Source organism: Oncorhynchus gorbuscha, linkage group LG15 (genome assembly GCF_021184085.1).
Source record: "Oncorhynchus gorbuscha isolate QuinsamMale2020 ecotype Even-year linkage group LG15, OgorEven_v1.0, whole genome shotgun sequence".
NCBI lineage: Eukaryota > Metazoa > Chordata > Actinopteri > Salmoniformes > Salmonidae > Oncorhynchus > Oncorhynchus gorbuscha.
The window spans coordinates 59,984,873-59,992,208 of NC_060187.1; the positions used below are offsets into that span (position 1 = coordinate 59,984,873).

At 42.1% G+C, this 7,336-nt stretch overlaps 1 long non-coding RNA gene across 1 annotated transcript; it reads right to left on the reverse strand.

The window, feature by feature from the left end:
- Nucleotides 1–5,089: 5,089 nt before the first annotated feature.
- Nucleotides 5,090–6,731, reverse strand: LOC123996880. The gene is made up of 3 exons (XR_006832049.1): nucleotides 6,601–6,731; nucleotides 6,320–6,412; nucleotides 5,090–5,216 (listed from the first exon to the last, which is right to left on the reverse strand). It is a non-coding gene; the product is annotated as an uncharacterized LOC123996880 (long non-coding RNA).
- Nucleotides 6,732–7,336: the final 605 nt, after the last annotated feature.

Here is a 7,336-nt window from a genome sequence, read left to right on the forward strand (position 1 = left end):
ACACACACACACACACACACACACACACACACACACACACACACACACACACACACACACACACACACACACACACACACACACACACACACACACACACACACACACACACACACACACACACACACACACACACACACACACACACACACACACACACACACACTTACTCCTTCTCTGGCACGCATGCACCGCCCTCACAAGGGGATAAACATAGAATTAATGAGAGACAGGAATTGAGAAAGAATTCAGACCCCTTGACTTTTTCCACATTTTGTGATGTTACAGCCATATTCTAAAACGGATTACATGTATTGCTTTCCTCATCAATCTACACACAATACCCCATAATGAAAACAGGTTTTTAGAAAAAAAGAAAAAACTTATTTGCACAAGTATTCAGACCCTTGGCTAGGAGACTCTGGAAAGGCATACACCTGTTCATATAAAGTCCCACAGTTGACAGTGCATGTCAGAGCAAAAACCAAGCCATGAGGTCGAAAGAATTGTCCGTAGAGCTCCAAGACATGATTGTGTTGAGGCACAGATCTGGGGAAGGCTACCAAAAAGTTTCTGCAGCATTGAAGGTCCTCAAGAACACAGAGGCCTCCATCATTCTTAAATGGAAGAAGTTTGAAACCACCAAGACTCCTAGTGCTAGTGCTGGCTGCTCAGCCAAACTGAGCAATTGGAGGAGAAGGGCCTTGTTCAGGGAGGTGACCAAGAATGCGATAGTCACTCTGACAGAGCTCAGGAGTTGCTCTGTGGAAATGGGAGAACCTTCCAGAAGGACAACCATCTCTGCAGCACTCCACTAATCAGGCCTTTATGGTAGAGTGTCCATATGGAAGCCACTCCTTAGTAAAATGTACATGACAGCCTGCTTGGAGTTTGCCAAAAGCCACCTAAAGACTCACAGACCATGAAAAACCAGATTCTCTGGTCTGATGAAACCAAGACTGAACTCTTTGGCCTGAATGCCAGGTGTCATATCTGGAGGAAACCTGGAACCATCCCTACGGTGAAGCATGGTGGTGGCAGCATCATGCAGTGGGGATGTTTTTCAGTGGCAGGGACTGGGAAACTAGTCAGGATCGAGACAAAGATGAACGGAGAAATGTACAGAGAGATCCTTGATGAAAACCTGCTCCAGACCATTCAGGACCTCAGACTGGGGCGGAGGTTGACTTTCCAACATGACAAAGACCCTAAGCACACAGCCAAGACAATGCAGGATTGGCTTCGGGACAAGTCTCTGAATGTCCTTGAGTGGCCAAGCCAGAGCATGGACTTGAACCCGATCGAACATCTCTGGAGAGACCACAAAGTAGCTGTGGAGCGATGCTCCCCATACAACCTGTCGGAGGTTCATAGGATCTGAAGAGAAGAATGTATGCCAAGCTTGTAGCGTCATACCCATGAAGACTCAAGGCTGTAATCGCTGCCAAAGGTGCTTCAGCAAAGTACTGATTTAAGGGTCTGATGTATGTAAATGTAATATATATATTATTTTTTGCTTTGTCATTATGGGTTATTGTGTGTAGATTTATGAGAAGAAGAAAAAACCGGTATAATCCATTTTAGAATAAGGCTGTAACAAAACAAAATGTGAAAAAAGTCAAGGGGTTTGAAATCTTTCTGAATGCGCTGTATGAAGAGTTGATTTCCAAAAGTCTATATCCACAAATGTTTCACATTTTTGTTTTTTTAATCATAAATGATCGCTTATGGGTGCCTTCATATGTGTGTAAAATGTTATTACTCTTCTCAGATTTTAGATGTGTATGAAAATGTGTTTTTGCAAAATGCTATATATCAATTATTTAGCTGGAATGGAATGTTTGTATCCTGTATATTTGACTGTGATATGTGGTTGTCTCTCCTAGCTATCTTAATAAGATGAATGCAATTACTCTAAGCCACTCTGGATAAGAGCATATGCTAAATGACTAAAATGTCAAGTGTCAACGTTCTACAAACAGATCTCATATTACTGTAGTGAATAATGTTCTTAAAAACATGTTTTGAATATTGTATGTATCACATGTACAGTTATTTATAAGCAATTGAGTTATTTGTTACATTTGACTGTGTAAAGCCTATCCGTACTACTTATTTCTCTGAGAGTGAGGCGGATATATAGCATTTAGCGGGAAAAAACATGATTATTTGTCTCTTTGAAACATAACAATCAAGTGATAGATGTTAAACAAATACATGTCTGTCACTGAACAACCCCATGACTAAATAGTGAAAAAACACACCAATCTTTTTCATAATGTATTTAAACAATAAAATCTAACTTACGAACATGAAACTCTTCCTTTTCGGAGGTCCCCTTTTCCGTCTACAAAACAGGGTCTGGCCTAATTGTGAGATAAAACTGAAAACTAACGGGCCTAGTCAGATCCCATTCCCACCAACAGATCTGAAAGGTCACAGACATGTTTCCATAATGATCTTTGTCTAAATTACAGACCAGGGCAATCATTCGCATGCACATCAATTTAATAACTCCCCATCTCTCCCCAACTTTCTCTCTATTTCAATCATTCCCTGCACGTCCCCATCATGATTATGATAAATGTGCTGGGGTTGCCCTTATTTCTAGGGAGTAATCCACATTGGATAATAGTGTCTGTCTCCCTGCTCCACGTGGCATAATGAAGTCTCAGCACCACACTAATGTCATTCTGCAATTCAAATCCCATTTTCTCCTCAGCAAGTGTGTATGAATGGCATTACATGCTGATAAAGCTTCATTCAGAATGATTGCAAGTTCATTTCAAACATGCAGAGGACACCACCGTCTGAGTCCATTGATTGTGACTTGCACACCACTTTAAACAGTGTGTGACACAGTGAGTTTGTTATTGTCAATAACAGTTTGCTCCAGTTGTGTGTGATGCTGACACAATCTAGGAAGAGCAAGTCATTTACTAAGGCAACACAGCAGTGCGAAACAATATAGATAAATAATCTGTTGGTTATTAGTCAGTGTCTAATCACTACTCCGCATGGTCTCCCTGTGGGTGCAACCAGCCTCTCTACCAGCTCTGTATCTAGGTGGAAGAGGGACATAGCCTATATAACATTACAATATGATTTGATTTATAGGGCTCCCTAAGCTGCCAGCAAATGTGAACAAATCGCACACTCTCTCTGTGTGAAATGACTCTGACTGGCGCTGAAATGGCAGCGATTCATTCACCTGCCCCTCCCAATCAACTCCTTTATATACAGGCGCACACACACACGCACACGCACGCACACACACACACACACACACACACACACACACACACACACACACACACACACACACACACACACACACACACACACACACACACACACACACACACACACACACACACACACACACACACACACACACACACACACACACACACACACACACACACACACTCCGATGAACCATAAGCATCCCTTCGCCATCCAATCCTCCTTGTATCCAGTCAGCCAAACCATGTCAGAGCACATGCAGCAGAGGCTCAGAGTCGTGTCTTCAAAGGCTCCGTCTTAGCGGAGGAGAAGAGAGTGAACTCCAAAAGGCTGCAGAGAAATTAAGAAGGACATTTTTCATTAGACGCTGCATGAAACTTACTTGGGGTCCAGGATTGCTCGATTGTGGCCTCGGCTCCTTGATATGCTGAATCGTGGAGTGGGGGGGACAAGGAGGAGGGAGAGAGAGAGAGGTGTGGGGAGAGTGCAGAGAGGTAGAGGGAAAGGAGAGAGAAAGAGAGACAAATCAATCCTGGCAAGGCCACTTTTATACACGTCACAACTAATATTCCCTTTAACCCATTTAAACAATCGAAGGAGAACGTGAGCAGGTGAAATATGGATGATAGGTGAATAGGAGCGCTTGGCCCCTTGAAGTGTCTCATTACTCCTTTGCCATTTAATTGATCTACGAGGGGAAGGAGTGTCCCGATATTTTCGGGGCACCCTCACACTGTTTCTAGGCCATTAAGAAGCTTGGGGAAAAGATTCAGAATTTAATTAATTAATTACTCTTGTAATATTATTAACATCCCTTCTGATTCAAATTTGATTTGATTTTCTGTCAACAGAGTTGTTGTGGTGGTGTAACGAAAGGTCCAAAGTTCTGTTGATGTGGGCGGTAGACTGCAAACACCGTAGGTTTTTGGTTAGTTAATAAGTGGACTATCCCATTTAATATTCAGATGTTTTATAGGGGCAGTGAAATGTGTTGTTTTATAGTGTCAGCCATAGTAGTACAGCATCCCTGGGGCAAATTAGGTTTAAGTGCCTTGCTCAAGGGCACATCGGCAGATTTCTGACCTTATCTGGTAGGGTATTCAAACCAGCGGTCACTTGTGCTCCCTCTCCGGCCTCTAGGTCACCAGGCTGCTCGTTATGGCGCACACCTGTCACCATCGTTAGGCGTTTCAGCGCATTATGCAGCTCACCTGGACTCCATCACCTCCTTGATTATCTGCCCTATATGTCACTCCATTTGGTTCCTTCCCCAGGCGTCATTGTTTCTGTTTCTGTGTCATGTCTGTGCTTTGTTCGTGTTTTGTATTATGTTACATTTATTAATTAAATGTATTCACTCCCTGAACTTGCTTCCCGACTCTCAGCGCACGAGTCTCAGTTACACCAGCGACCTTCCAGTTACTGGCCCAATGCTCTTAGCGCTAGGCTACACGCGTTTCATCACTCGTAATGGCATGTAATGTAATGCACTAATCAGTTTAGATTGAAGGTCTAGATTGATATGGTCTAGAACACCAGTCATCTAGGTGCAATACGTCACTACAGATGGAAACTGGATCAAGATTATTTAGAAATAATTGGTATGGATGAACGGTGATTTAAATCCCATACATTTACATTTTACATTTAAGTCATTTAGCAGACGCTCTTATCCAGAGCGACTTACAAATTGGATAGAAGTATGAATGAGCATCCCTTTAGGTTGTCTCACATGAGTAAAACAAGTATGGACTAGTATGGAACAGGAAAGGGGAAATGTGACATGGTTACCCATTTAACATTTTGAATGTGAGACAGAGGAGCAATCTGCATGCAGGAATACCATGTCCATGAAAGCTGTCAGAATCAGCAGCTATTTACAGTTGACCACCAGAGTGGAAATGGTAGTAGCTTCACCCAGAGAACTCCTGGCAGCCACCTTGTACTCCCCAGCATCCTCAACAGAGCACCTGGGGATGGGGAAGGGTGATGACTCATGTGTTTGTGCCACCTTCTTGGCTCCAGGCTGAGCCCAAAGCTAAATCACAAGACATGTCAACATTCTCATGTACAGTGCCTTCAGAAAGTATTGTTATTACCTGAATTTCAAATGGATTAAATGTAGATGTTTTGTCACTGGTCTACACACAATAATACCCCATAATGTCAAAGTGGAATTATGTTTTTAGAAATTTGTACAAATTGATTAAACATTTAAAGCTTAAACATCTTGATTAAATGTATTCAACCCCTTTGTTATGGCAAACCTAAATAAGTTCAGATGTAAAAATGTGCTTAACAAGTCACACAATAATTTGCATGGACTTGCATGTGTCTAATAATAGTGTTTAACATTTTTGAATGACATCTTTGTACCCCACACATACAATTATCTATAAGGTCCCTCAGTTGAGCAGTGAATTTCAAACACAGATTCAACCACAAAGACCAGGGAGGTTTTCCAATGCATTGCAAATAAGGGCTCCTATGGGTAAAAAAAGCAGAATTGAATAACCCTTTGAGCATATTGAAGGTATTAATAATACTTTGGGTAGTGAATTAATTCACTCAGTCACTACAAAGATACAGATGTCCTTCCTAACTCAGTTGCTGGAGAGGAAGGAAACCGCTCAGGAATTTCACCATGAGGCCAATGGTAACTTTAAAACAGTTACAGAGTTTAATGGCTGTAAGAAAACTGAGGATGGATCAACAACATTGTAGTTACTCCACAATACTAACCTAATTTACAGAGTGAAAATAAGGAAGCCTGTACAGAATAAAACATATTCCAAAACATACATCCTGTTTGCAACAAGGCACTAAAATACAAGGTATTGATTGTGTGTAGATGGGTGAGAATTTTTTTTTTTAAAAAAAATCCATTTTGAATTCAGCCTGTAACACAACAAAATGTGGACTAAGTCAAGGGGTGTGAATACTTTCTGAAGACGGTTCACTCTCATATTCACTCAGAAGGAAGGGGAGGAAATGGAAGAGGGGAGTGGAAGTAACTACAACGTCTTGAACAGCAGGGTGCTAAAGGCATACATATGAAAATCCTTTCGTTTACCTTCTGATTTCCAGCGAGTTGAGGCCAAACTTCTTCTTCAGACTGTAGTTCCAGGCCTGGCCATAGGCACCCAGAGGTGTCATATCCTTATTCCTGGGATGGAGAGAGTTAATAACAGTCCAAATGACTAACAAAACTTAACATAAACGAACAAAAATCCCAATTAAATGTAAACATGACCACTGTTATGCAATGTTCCTGCCCAATGCTAATTATGCTAATCTATGCTACACAACAGTTAACATGACTCCTTTAGCATTATAGATGGCTTTTGATCTCACATTTCTTCTTGCGCTCCGTCTCAGTCGAGTCAAGACTCTCGAAGCTCATTGGGATGCATGCGTCCCGTGTGGGATTGTTCAACTCATAAGCCGCAGGTCATCTGGTCCACAGCTCTGACTATGCTCAGGCATGAATACTGAACACATATTCTTTTCATCAGCTAGTCTTTTAGTGCATCTGCTTATCAAGGATGATGGTTATACACATTGCCAAGGCTTATACCGAAGCAAATAAGGTAATTTCACCCACAAATATCAGAGCAATATTCCAATTCAGGAATCAAAGGTTAACACGACAAAAACCTGTGTAGCTACATAATAAGCATACTGTAACCTATCCGTCTTCAGAGATTTTCAATTAGCCTTGTGTGAGTGCTTACCAGGTGACCCTAGAGGGTGGGCATCCCTGGATGGTGCAAGAGAGTTTGACCCCCATGCCCTCCAACACCATGTGGGCTCTTGGCGGGATAAGGAAATCTGGGGCCTTATGACTCAGGTCCTCCAGATACTTAAAATGGATGGAAGCCTTCTGCGCAGCCTGGAACACAGATAAACACAGCTGGTACTTCTCAGCATCTGACCGTAAGGCTACAGGACTATTACATTGACCCCCCCCTCCATTTGTTTTGTACACTGCTGCTACTCGCTGTTTATTATCTATGCATAGTCACCTCACCCCTTCCTACATGTACAAATGACCTCAACTAACCTGTACTCCCGCACATTGACTCCGTAC